Source organism: Triticum urartu, chromosome 4A (genome assembly GCF_056163025.1).
Source record: "Triticum urartu cultivar PI428250 chromosome 4A, HENAU_Tu73, whole genome shotgun sequence".
In the NCBI taxonomy this organism is placed as follows: Eukaryota; Viridiplantae; Streptophyta; class Magnoliopsida; order Poales; family Poaceae; genus Triticum; species Triticum urartu.
The window spans coordinates 101,562,509-101,576,910 of NC_141876.1; positions in this window are offsets into that span (position 1 = coordinate 101,562,509).

Genomic DNA, 14,402 nt, shown 5'->3' on the forward strand with positions numbered 1-14,402 from the left:
ATGTTTTCAAGTGCCATTGAGTATACGTAGGCATGTGTTTCCCTCGGATTTAATCATTTTGGAATCACAAGGATTGGATGTAATTCTGGGTATGGATTGGCTGTCGATGTATGGAGGAAACATCGATTGCGCCAGTAAGACAATTTTGCTTACCACCCAGAAGGGAGAATGATCAAGTATGTATCCCGACATATGCCAAAAGGGACTCAAGTAAATTGTTTAACAGGAGTTGTGCAGGAGGAAGTACCAATGGTAAGGGATTTCCCTGAAGTATTTCCAGAAGAGTTGCCAGGCATGCCACCAGATAGAGATATTGAGTTTTTGATTGAGCTATTGCCAGGCACAGGGCCAATATCGAAGAGACCATACAGGATGCCTACAAAGGATTTGGTGGAGATTAAGAAGCAGATTAAGGAGTTACTGGATAAAGTTACATTCGCCCAAGTTCGTCGCCTTGGGGATCACCAGTACTTCTAGTGGAGAAAAAGGATGGATCGTTAAGGATGGTTGTTGATTATCGTGGGTTGAATGAAGTAACGATTAAGAACAAGTACCCACTACCAATGATCAATGATCTATTTGATAGATTGCAAGGAGCTAAGGTATTTTCCAAGATCGATCCGCGATCAGGATACCACCAGTTGAAGATTCGAGAACAAGATATACCTAAGACGGCTTTTACCACCAGGTATGGGCTGTACGAGTATACCGTTATGTCATTTGGTCTGACTAACGCACCTGCCTATTTTATGAACATGATGAACAAAGTGTTTATGGAGTTCTTGGATAAGTTCGTCGTGGTGTTCATTGATGATATCCTGGTTTACTCGAAGAATGAAGAGGAGCATAAGAAACATTTGCGATTGGTACTTGAGAAGCTCAGAGAACATCAGTTGTATGCCAAGTTCAGCAAATGTGAGTTTTGGTTGAAGGAAGTAGGATTCCTCGGACACGTTATATCCGAAGAAGGTATAGCAGTAGATCCCACTAAAGTTGATATTGTGACCAAGTGGGAAGCACCAACCACAGTTGGCGAGATCCGGAGTTTCCTTGGACTCGTAGGATACTACCGGAGATTTATTGAGAATTTCTCCAAGATTGCAAAACCTATGACGGAGTTGTTAAAGAAGGATACCAAGTTCATATGGACTGAGGAGTGTGAGGCTAGTTTCCAGGAGTTGAAGAAACATTTGGTTACTTCACCAGTGTTGATTTTGCCAGACCAGACCAAGGATTATGAGGTGTATTGCGACGCTTCATGTCGAGGACTTGGAGCAGTGGTTATGCAGGAAGGGGGAGTTGTTTCATATGCCTCAAGACAGCTTAAGCCCCATGAGTTGAATTATGCTACGCATGATTTGGAGTTAGCAGCCGTAGTGCATGCACTGAAGACGTGGAGACATTTTCTGATTGGAAACCATTGCGAGGTGTACACGGATCATAAGAGTTTGAAATACATTTTCACACAGAAGGAGTTAAACCTCAGACAAAGGAGATGGTTAGAGCTCATCAAGGATTATGATATGAGATTGCATTATCACCCCGGAAAGGCTAATGTAGTAGCTGACGCATTGAGCCGTAAGAGCCATGTCAATACACTAATGACGGGAGAAATACCAAGGGAGTTAGCCGAAAATCTTCGAGAGTTATGTTTGGAAATAGTTCCGAGAGGCTATGTAGCAGCATTGGAGATTCAGTCAACTTTGATGGATAGAATCAGAGAAGCTCAGAAGACTGACAAGGAGATTGCCTCTATAAAGGAGAAAATAAGCGAAGGAAAGGCTAAAGGATTTCGTGAGGATGGGCACGACACCCTATGGTTTGAAGACCGTGTTTATGTGCCCAATGACCCGGAGATCAGGAAGTTGATTCTGCAAGAGGCACACGACTCACCATATTCGATTCACCTAGGAAATACCAAGATGTATTTGGATTTGAAGGATATTTTCTGGTGGACCGGAATGAAGAAAGATATTGCGGAGTATGTAGCAGTTTGTGATGTATGTCAGAGAATAAAGGCAGAGCATCAGAAGCCAGCGGGATTGCTACAACCATTTCCGATACCCGAATGGAAGTGGGATAAGTTAGGCATGGATTTTATCACGGGATTACCCAGTACTCGTTCAGGCTATGACTCGATTTGGGTTGTAGTTGATTGGTTGACAAAGGTAGCTCATTTCATCCTAGTGAAGACTACCTATACCAGTGCTAAGTTGGCCAAGATATACATGTCCAGGATTGTATGCTTACATAGAGTTCCAAGGAGCATTGTATCGGATAGAGGAACCCAGTTTACCTCAAAGTTCTGGAATCAGTTGCACGAAACTTTGGGTACCAGGCTAGAGTTCAGCACAGCTTTTCATCCATAGACCGATGGACAGACCGAGAGAGACAATCAGATTTTGGAGGACATGCTGAGAGTTTGTGCGCTACATTATGGATCTAGTTGGGACGACAATTTGCCATATGCAGAATTCTCTTACAACAACAGTTATCAATCCAGTTTAAAGATGGCCCCTTTTGAAGCCTTGTACGGAAGAAGGTGCCGAACACCGTTGTCATGAGATGAAGTTGGAGCCGCCAGTTGTTTGGACCTGATTTGATTAAGGAGTCTGAACAGAAGGTGAAATTGATTCGCGATAGGCTCAAGGTAGCTCAATCCAGACAGAAGAGCTACGCAGATTCCAAACGCAAGGAGATAGTTTACGAAGTCGGGGACCGATTTTATCTTCGAGTATCCCCACTTCGAGGAACAAAGCGCTTTGGTGTTAAGGGAAAGTTAGTGCCACGATTTGTAGGACCATACCGAGTATTGGAACGTATGGGAGAAGTGGCCTACAAGTTGGAATTGCCCGAAGGATTGTCAGGAGTTCATGATGTGTTCCACGTTTCTCAGTTGAAGAAGTGTCACGCGGAGATGGCTGACATACCCTTGAGAGACACAGTGCCATTGGAAGCAATTCGGTTGGACAGTGATTTGACCTATAAGGAGAAACCTATTAAGATTCTCGAGTTTGCCAGCCGAGTCACCTGCAGCAAGGTTATCAAGTTTTGTAAGGTTTGGTGGAGCCACCACACGGAGGATGAAGCCACCTGGGAGCGAGAGGAAGATTTGCTCAAGGACCGCCCTCACCTATTTTCTAGCCAACCCGAATCTCGAGGGCGAGATTCATCTAAAGGGGGGTAGGTTTGTAACATCCCAAATTTTCAATTTGGAATGTTATACATTAGATCATCAATGCATATCATAATTTATTTGCTTTTGGCTTTGATCCTAGAAATTCTACGCAACTCAAGGACCCACGGAGAGAGTTGGGGATTTCGTTATTTTCATATTTGAGTTTTCTCAAATTTTGAGAATCATTTGATTTTAATTATTTTATCATCAATTATTTCTATTACAAAAATATTAGAGAGGGAATAAAATGACTTTCCCAAAATAAAGAAATATTGAGGATTTAATAATAAAATCAAACAAGATTTTATTTCGGAGTTTTTCGGTATTTTATTTGAATTTAGGAAAAATGTGTGTTTTTCAAAGTTGCATTTAGGCCACAAATAAATGTTCACCTTGTGCGGCTTGATTTTAGAAGCCCGAGAAAATTTATTTCGGGATTTTTGGAGTCCGCTTAGTATTTCTTTTATTTGTTTTTCTGCACGGAATAATTTAAGAAAAAACGTGAACCGACTTCGGGCCGTACCCGAGCGGGACTCCGCCCGGGGGCAGCCTTTAAATAGCGCCGCCCCGAGCCGCCCCAGCCCACCGCGCCGAAACCCTAGCCGCCGCCCGCCGCCGCCGCCGCCGGACCCGCCGCCCGAGGTAAGAAAAAAGAAAAAGAAAAAAAGTCACGGTTTTATTTTTTAGTTTCGGTTTTTTTAAATAGATCGGTTTTTCCGATTTATTTATTTAGCGAGCGTTTGTCCGTTCGTTCGTTCTAGCGAACGTTCGTCGTTTTTCTTTTTCTCGGATTAAATCCGCGATTTTTCTGATCGCGATTCCGGATCCCATTTTCGTTTTAGTATAACTTTTCGCTCGGTTATCGGAATCAGGCGATTCAAGTGCCTGGAGTTTCGTCTCGAAACCCTCTAACCGTTTAACCAACTTAAACAAGTTTTTGCCACTTTAAAAATTGCCCTAGATCCAAAATAGTAAACGAAGCCTGTTTCTTTTGCCGTTTGACTTTCATTGCTTCGTTTGATTTGATTCATTTTGCAAACCGGAGTTCTTAAGTTGAACTTTCTGGTTAGATCTCTTATTCGAGTTTTACCTGTGCATTAGATGAATACTTATTGTATGATTGTTTGTTTGTCTGTGATAGAATACCCGGAGTGCGCCGCCTGTTACTTTGAATCTCTAGGTTTCGCCGATCATCAGCAAGGCAAGTAACACTTTGATCATACCTCCTACTACCCAGTTTTATTGCATTAAATAAATCCTCAAACATTGCATGATTAGGATCTAATTAAATTATGGGATGGGAAGTAGTTGAGGTAGTACCTATTACCTGTTTATTATCAAACCTTTGGGAATTACTTCTACGTTTGCCTATTATGCCATGCCATGCTAGTAGACGTGGAATGGGTGAGTGATATCCATGACAGGTGTGAGTTTGTTAATTAATGGTTTATCTAAGGTGGCAACTTTAACACACATCTGGGTGTATTGAGGTACCTGGGTACTCCAGGATTGCCTGTTTTTCTTTATGGACCGCCACCCAGGCCCAAATGGATCATGAGATTTTTCATACTAGAAACTTCCGTGTGCAGCCACAAGCTATTATGGGCTCCAGCATAGTTGATTAAGTCATGCGAACTCTTATAGGGTAGACTAGCAGATGTAGGGGAAAGTAGGTGTAACGGTCTACCCATCGTAAGGTGCTAGCGCTTCTGAAAGACTATGTCTCGGTCATCCGTCTTCTCAAACACCATGTAGTGAGAGTAACCAAACGGAGCCGATCGAGTCTTGTGGGGAAAAGTACGCAAACCTCTGCAGAGTGTATAAACTAATCATGGTTAGCCGTGTCCCCGGTTATGGACATCTTGAGTATCTAGTACTTGGATTATCATGTGAATCTCAACATGTTACTCTAAATTAATTTAGTTGGGTTTTGCTTAATGATGATGCTTAATTGGGATTGAGAATGCTGTCAACCATTCTCAATGTTTAACAACTACCATGATAGTTAAATAAAATGTATTCTTTTGTAGTGGGGAAAAATTGGCTTTACGCAAAATTGTAACCATAGAGCTTTCCACCAGCCAAATATGCAAGTAGTATAGCTGTTTCATTCCATTACTCTCTATGTGTTACATTGCCAGCATATTCCATGTGCTGACCCATTTCGGGCTGCAACGTTAATGTTGCAGACTTTTCAGACGACGATTAAGGAGTTTCTAGGTCGTGGTTCTATACTCAGTGATGCTGTTGGAGTTGATGGACTCACTTATCTTCCAAGCCTTCTGCTGTTATCGTTATTAGATGGCCTTAAGCCTTATTTATTGTAATAAGTTCTCTATTGAGACACTCGATGTAATAAGTGTGTGATTGCTACTCTGTTATAAATCCTCCGAGTACTGTGTGGTGTCACCATTACTGATCCAGGGATGACACCTGAGCACAGAGATTAGACCGTTTGAGGTTTGGTCGCTACAGAGATGGTATCAGAGCACACACTGACTGTAGGACACGACCACTAAGCTAAAGACCTAGAACACTATTCACTCTCTTCTCTTCTGACCTCTCATCTTTTCTACTCTTTAGGATGGCGGATGCAAGGAACAAGTTCACGCAACCGGATGAAGATACACCCTTTGGACGTCACTTGAAGCAAGTCACTAGATACCTGAACATAGGAGTACCAAGCTTCACCAGAACCTACAATGCCACCTTACCTGAAGAAGAGCGCTGGATGATTCAAGTTCAAGTTCCAGGAAGGACGTTCATGCCAGTCACTGAGCCCATAGAGTTTTCTTTTGATGCGCCGACATGATAGACCTAAAGAAGGCAAGGACAAGAATCAAAGAACTGGAGGAAGAACTCAAGGCTACACGTAAAGATTATGAAGAAGAAATTGAAGTATTGGTGGAGAAGAATGGCGATCTGATCAAGAATATCGGAATATTTATGGGAGGCCCTACACCAGTAGAAGAAGACGTAGAACCCAAGGAGATTCGCCCAGAAGACTACATCATCATCGACGACACCGACTCGGACCCAGATGATAGCGATGATGACTATGTTGATGAAGCCGGAGCAGATATCATGGAGTCTGCAACCGAAGAATATTTCTAGTAGACCACCTCATCAGTAGTAGTAGTCCACCATGTAAATACAGTAGTTCGAGCACTTTTGCGATAGTTAGATCGATTGTATGCCCTTGTTTGATTGAATGAAGTGAATTGTTTGCTTTTGCCTCATGTGCATATGGGTAGTGTTTTCTCTTTAGACCCCCTCTATTCTTAAATCTCATCTTTTCTGAACCCTCATATGCCTCCGAGACGTGACCCCGGATTTACCTTTCCACAGGAGCTCACCCAGTTGATCCAACAGCAGAACACATTGATGCAGTTGCTAGTCCAGAATCAGAATCAGGGGAACAACAACAACAACAACCCACCACCACCACCACCACCTGTTGATCACTTAGCCCATTTTCTTAGGCTGAATCCGCCGGTGTTTTCCAGTAGCACCGAGCCGATAGTAGCAGATGATTGGCTCCGCAAGACAGCTAAAGAGTTGACCATAGCAGGATGCACAGATGCGGAGAATGTGAAGTTTGCCGCACACCAGCTTGAAGGACCCGCAACATCATGGTGGGAGAATTTCACAGCCACTTTCCCTGTCGACACTGTCACATGGGACCAGTTTCAGCAAGCTTTTCGAACTGCCCATGTTTCAGTAGGAGCTATGGCCATAAAGAAGCGTGAGTTTCGCAACTTGCGCCAAGGAGGACGGAGAATTGGCCAGTATGTGGAGGACTTCAGTAAATTAGCACGTTATGCCCAAGATGACGTTGCTACGGATGCAGCTAAGCAGGAGAAGTTTCTGGAAGGACTGAATGATGAGTTGAGCATGCAGTTGATGGTAGCAACCTTCAACAACTACCAGGAGTTGGTAGACCATCACTAGTGCAGAACCGGGCAATAGCACCGGTTCGTTAGGCCCTTTAGTGCCGGTTTAGGAACCGACACTAACGTTTTGGCACTAAAGCCCCCCCCTTTAGTACCGGTTCAGCATGAACCGGTGCTAAAGGGAAACCACGTGGCACGAGCCAGCTCCGGGGGCCAGGAGCCCTTTAGTACCGGTTGGTAACACCAACCGGTACTAAATGGTTGTGGGTTTTTGTTTTGTTTTGTATTTTTCAATTAAATTTGTGTTATCAATTTAATTTAGGATTGTTTTACGTTATAATGAGTGGTAGTCGTCGTCGTCATCATCATCATCTCATATTAATAAATAAATAAACTCTAGCTAGCTAAAAATCATCATAGTCGTCTAATTACCACTATTTAATCATCATAGTCATTACCGCTAGCTATCTAATCATCATCAACGCTGGCTAGCTTAAAGAGGAAACATTCACTTTGTAACAGAAGCAAAGATATCATCAAGTTCAACATAATCATCACCAACATCGAAGTTCAGGACACGGACATGAGACAAGTACTAATTAAGAGCATGAACTAGTAGCTACTGATCCTGCTGCTCCCTCTCAGGTAGAATAGCATAGAACATGTATAGCTCTCCTGATTCATCATACTGGAGCATGCAGATGAATCTGTCTCCTAATCTTGGGTTGCCCTTCTCCTTGCTGCCCCCTAGTACTTCTCTGCGATCGTTAACAATTTTGCTCCAATCTTTCACTATTAAGCATTCTTCGCTTTCAGAAATCCTGAATGCACTCATGTGCAATGTAGGAAATCTTGGTCGTAAGCTAACCATTGACATGCGACCTTTTGTCTCGATCCACTGAGGCACAACTGTCATCGGAAGTCCCTGTTGAAGAACATCGTATAGTAATTAATATACTAAGCAATGAAAGTTTAGCTTCAAAAATAATGTATGCAAAAGATGCACTAATTAAGGACAAATATTTAAAATCTTACCATCTTTCGATTATAGATGTGACCGTAGTTCAATATGATCACCATTGGTCGCACATTTTGAGTACTAACATTTCTAAGTTTAGGAAAAAAATTGTCTTGACAGTATTAAGATCCTCAAGCCATGAAACATAATGACTTATCTCCTCGCAGTTTAGTTGAGTCCCGGGGCAGTAGTAGGTCCTGTCTACCAAGCATCGGACATGTTTGCTTGAACCAAAATAAGCTGACAATACAAATTAGTTGTCAACTATTTTTGAATAAACTGTATCAAAGACATAAACACATATGCATGCATGGTTGAGAAAAACTCACCAAATGGTAGAACTGGAGGCGTTTGCACATCGACCCAGATGTCTATATTACCTTCAATATCATCTTCCGGACGAATATCAAAGGTAATAACCATATCAGGCTCAAATGCATAAGCCTTGCATAGTGCTTGCCAAGTTTTGCATTCAAAATGGGTGTATGTGTCTCCATTACATAATTTGACGTTGAAAGTATACCCATGCTCCGTCTTCAAGTAAACTCTCTTTACCTCCATATCATCTATAGCACTAAAACCTATCTTATCCAAGACAAAAAATCTTGCATGGCAGGGGATGCGCTAGTAGAATAGTGAAAATTTAAAATTATAAGTTGAAGCAAATGAAGCATAAGTTTTGCATTCAAATAATAATTGACAAAGTGACTTACTGTATCAACTTCGAATGTCTCATCCAGCTTGATGCTGAAGCGCCTACCATCAACAAGGAAATTTTGGTCGCACAGGCCGCGCTGGTCTTCACAGTGTTCGCACATAATGAAATCTTTTTCGTCGTCAGATGACATTTCCTATGTTCATATAGGTGAAACATTAAACACCTATATCTAGCCAAATATATATTCATCTAACATTTGACATTAATATATCTAACTATATATTCAATTGACATTACTATATATTTAACTTTTCTATCTAATTCATCTAACATTCGACATTAATCTAACATTTATATAAACTCAAAATATATAAAAAATTAAATAAACAGAAAAACTCATTAACAAATAATATTTTAATTAGATCATCAAATCTCAGATACCTAAATTTTTCTTACTAAAAATAAACTAGTTATATTAATTATTAAACTAGTTCAAATCTCATATACCTAAATTTTCTTACTAAAAATAAACTAGTTATATTAATTATTCAACTAGTTCAAATCTCATATACCTAAATTTTCTTACTAAAAATAAACTAGTTATATTAATTATTCAACTAGTTCAAATCTCATATACCTAAATTTTCTTACTAAACATAAACTAGTTATATTGATTATTGAACTAGTTCAAATCTCATATACCTAAATTTTCTTACTAAAAATAAACTAGTTATATTAATTATTCAACTAGTTCAAATCTCATATACCTAAATTTTCTTACTAAAAATAAACTAGTTATATTAATTATTCAACTAGTTCAAATCTCATATACCTAAATTTTCTTACTAAAAATAAACTAGTTATATTAATTATTCAACTAGTTCTAATCTCTAGTTCGACAATTTTTCTATCTAGCTAGCTAATTCATCTAACATTCGACATTAATCTAACATTCGATCATCTAATTAACTTTTCTAAAAAACAGAAAATAAGTAAAAAAAATGTGTGTGTGTATACGTATATGTGTGTACGTATGTGTGTGTATGCGTGTGTGGTATATGTGTGTGTGTGCGGCCCCGTACACCGCCGCCCCGTACGTACGAGCGGGGGCGTCGGCGTACGGGGCGGGGGCGCCGGCGTACGGGGCGGGGGCGCCGGCGTTCGGGGCGGCGGCGCGAGGCATTCGGGGCGGACGGCGCGCGGCGCGGCGGCCGGGTACGCGCGAGGAGAGAGCAAGATACGTACGGACGGCGGCGCGGGACGACGACAGGACCGCGGCGCGGGACGACGACGGACGGCGGCGCGTGGCATTCGGGGCGGCGGCGGGGACGACGATGACGACAACGGGCGACGGGCGGCGACGACGGGAGCGGCACGCGAGAGGTTGACGAAAGAAGTGGGGCGATGTAACTGAAATTTTGTAAGTGCTGTATATATAGGGTGAGCCTTTAGTACCGGTTGGAGCCACCAACCGGTACTAAAGGCCTACTTTGGCCAGGCAAAGAGGCGGGAAGAGCAGGCCTTTAGTACCGGTTGGTGGTTCCAACCGGTACTAAAGGGTGGTCTTTAGTACCGGTTGGAGCCACCAACCGGTACTAAAGGCCTTGCGCTGCCACCCCAAAGTTTAGTCCCACCTCGCCCGGCGAAGAGCAGCCGCACTGGTTTATAAACCCAGCCACGGCTACCTCTTCGAACTCCTCTATATAGCAGGCTTCTGGGCCTAATTAATTAGGCGCACTGCCCTGTGAGTCTGCTGGCCCTTCTGGGCCTGCATTTGCACACCCTAGGTCTGGCAGGCCCACTGAGCAGCACGCCAACAAATTCTTTATATAGTTTTTTCTTTTCTGCATTACTTATTTTCTTCTATTTATTTTTGAGTAGTTTTTTATATAGTTTTTTCTTTTCTGCATTATTTATTTTCTTCTATTTATTTTTGAGTAATTTTTTTGTATAGTTTTTTTATTTTCTGCATTATTTATTTTCTTCTGGAAATTGAATGCTGCATACTGAACAATTAGGTAAATGACCGAAAAACAACAAATGATGTCAGAACATGTTGGAAATTGATGACATCGCTTTAAATGCTGGATACTGAACACAAAAGAAATCCGGAGTTCAAATAAGTTTAAAAAACATTGAAGTGGCCATGTAACAGATGAGTTCTCGTCCGAAACCCTGATACTCGGAAAGAGTATGTCCAGTTTGTACACGAAGTGCGTCCAGTTTTTGCCGTGACCCTCTCTACTCTTTCGCGCATGTTATGCGGGTGATATGATGATACCATGCCAAGTTTCAACATTTTCAGGATTCATTTTGTAGTGATTTTCAATTTCACGGTCATTTAGCTCTCTAAACAATTAGGTAAATGACCGAAAAACAACAAATGATGTCAGAACATGTTGGAAAATGATGACGTCGCTTTAAATGCTGGATACTGAACACAAAAGAAGTCCGGAGTTCAAATAAGTTTAAAAAACATTGAAGTGGCCATGTAACAGATGAGTTCTCGTCCGAAACCCTGATACTCGGAAAGAGTTTGTCTAGTTTGTACATGAAGTGCGTCCAGTTTTTGCCGTGACCCTCTCTACTCTTTCGCGCATGCTATGCGGGTGATATGATGATACCATGCCAAGTTTCAACATTTTCAGGATTCATTTTGTAGTGATTTTCAATTTCACGGTCATTTAGCTCTCTAAACAATTAGGTAAATGACCGAAAAACAACAAATGATGTCAGAACATGTTGGAAATTGATGACGTCGCTTTAAATGCTGCATACTGAACACAAAAGAAGTCCGGAGTTTCAATAAGTTATTAAAAATAAAAAAGAGGTGCAATGCTGGTTAATTTGCTTCAAGCCATTCAGAATAGTGTAGACTGCACTGCACATAGCTCAGTGCAATCTATGCTATTCCGCAAGGCTTGAAGCTAATCAACATGTAGGTGAGCATTGCAACTCTTCGTCATTGTCTGTGCACTCATGGCTTATAAACCGCTCATACTGCCTCTCTCTTGGCGAGGTGGGACTAAAAACAGCTTGCCATAACCTCATTAGTACCTGTTCGTGGTACGAACCGGCACCAAATGGTGATGGTGGGGCCACAGCCTGACCGTAGGCTGACACAGCCTCTTTAGTACCGGTTCGTGGCATGAACCGGTACTAAAGGTTCGCCACGAACCGGTACTATTTATCGCCGCCACGAACCGGCACTAATGTACACATTAGTGCCGGCTCTAATTCAAACCGGCACTAATGTGCTTCACGTTTGACCCTTTTTCTACTAGTGCATGCTCTTATAATTGAAGGCAAGCAGCAGCAAATTGAGAATCGCAATAGGAAGTATGGACAAGGAAAGTACAATTCTGGAGCTCAGCAGAAGCCACGTTTTACCCCTAGATCGAGAGGACATTTTCAGCATACCCATGGAGGAGGTGGCTCGCACAATCACAATGGCACCAAGAATGGTAATGGCAATGGAGGAAGCAACGGCCATAACCGTACCAACCCATCAACCCCAGCCAAGAAAGACCTGAGCCAAGTCACTTGCTTTAAGTGTCAGAAGACCGGACATTATGCCAATGAATGTCCTGAAGGCCAGAATGGCAATGGAAGCTCTCGGAAGAAGCCGAACCCTTTCAACAGGGGACAGGTGAACCACGTTAACGTGGAGGAGGTTGAAGAGCAGCCGGATGCAGTAATCGGTAAGTTTTTTGTTAAGCCATTTACTGCACTCGTTCTTTTTGATACCGGTGCATCGCATTCATACATATCAAGGGGATTTGTTGATAAGTATAACCTGCCCACTAAGGTTCTTAGAACACCTATGCTAGTAAGCTCACCAGGAGCGGAGTATATGGCCAGTCAAGGATGTTTTCAAGTGCCATTGAGTATAGGTAGGCATGTGTTTCCCTCGGATTTAATCATTTTGGAATCACAAGGATTGGATGTAATTCTGGGTATGGATTGGCTGTCGATGTATGGAGGAAACATCGTTTGCGCCAGTAAGACAATTTTGCTTACCACCCCAGAAGGGAGAATGATCAAGTATGTATCCCGACATATGCCAAAAGGGACTCAAGTAAATTGTTTAACAGGAGTTGTGCAGGAGGAAGTACCAGTGGTAAGGGATTTCCCTGAAGTATTTCCAGAAGAGTTCCCAGGCATGCCACCGGATAGAGATATTGAGTTTTTGATTGAGCTATTGCCAGGCATAGGGCCAATATCGAAGAGACCATACAGGATGCCTGCAAAGGATTTGGTGGAGATTAAGAAGCAGATTAAGGAGTTACTGGATAAAGTTACATTCGCCCAAGTTCGTCGCCTTGGGGATCACCAGTACTTCTAGTGGAGAAAAAGGATGGATCGTTAAGGATGGTTGTTGATTATCGTGGGTTGAATGAAGTAACGATTAAGAACAAGTACCCACTACCAATGATCAATGATCTATTTGATAGATTGCAAGGAGCTAAGGTATTTTCCAAGATCGATCCGCGATCAGGATACCACAAGTTGAAGATTCAAGAACAAGATATACCTAAGACGGCTTTTACCACCAGGTATGGGCTATACGAGTATACCGTTATGTCATTTGGTCTGACTAACGCACCTGCCTATTTTATGAACATGATGAACAAAGTGTTTATGGAGTTCTTGGATAAGTTCGTCGTGGTGTTCATTGATGATATCCTAGTTTACTCGAAGAATGAAGAGGAGCATAAGGAACATTTGCGATTGGTACTTGAGAAGCTCAGAGAACATCAGTTGTATGCCAAGTTCAGCAAATGTGAGTTTTGGTTGAAGGAAGTAGGATTCCTCAAACACGTTATATCCGGAGAAGGTATAGCAGTAGATCCCACTAAAGTTGATACCGTGACCAAGTGGGAAGCACCAACCACAGTTGGCGAGATCCGGAGTTTCCTTGGACTCGTAGGATACTACCGGAGATTTATTGAGAATTTCTCCAAGATTGCAAAACCTATGACGGAGTTGTTAAAGAAGGATACCAAGTTCATATGGACTAAGGAGTGTGAGGCTAGTTTCCAGGAGTTGAAGAAACGTTTGGTTACTTCACCAGTGTTGATTTTGCCAGACCAGACCAAGGATTATGAGGTGTATTGCTACGCTTCATGTCGAGGACTTGGAGCAGTGGTTATGCAGGAAGGGGGAGTTGTTTCATATGCCTCAAGAGAGCTTAAGCCCCATGAGTTGAATTATGCTATGCATGATTTGGAGTTAGCAGCCGTAGTGCATGCACTGAAGACGTGGAGACATTTTTGATTGGAAACCATTGCAAGGTGTACACGGATCATAAGAGTTTGAAATACATTTTCACGCAGAAGGAGTTAAACCTCAGACAAAGGAGATGGTTAGAGCTCATCAAGGATTATGATATGAGATTGCATTATCACCCCGAAAAGGCTAATGTAGTAGCTGACGCATTGAGCCGTAAGAGCCATGTAAATACACTAATGACGGGAGAAATACCAAGGGAGTTAGCCGAAAATCTTCAAGAGTTATGCTTGGAAATAGTTCCGAGAGGCTATGTAGCAGCATTGGAGATTCAGTCAACTTTGATGGATAGAATCAGAGAAGCTCAGAAGACTGACAAGGAGATTGCCTCTATAAAGGAGAAAATAAGCGAAGGAAAGGCTAAAG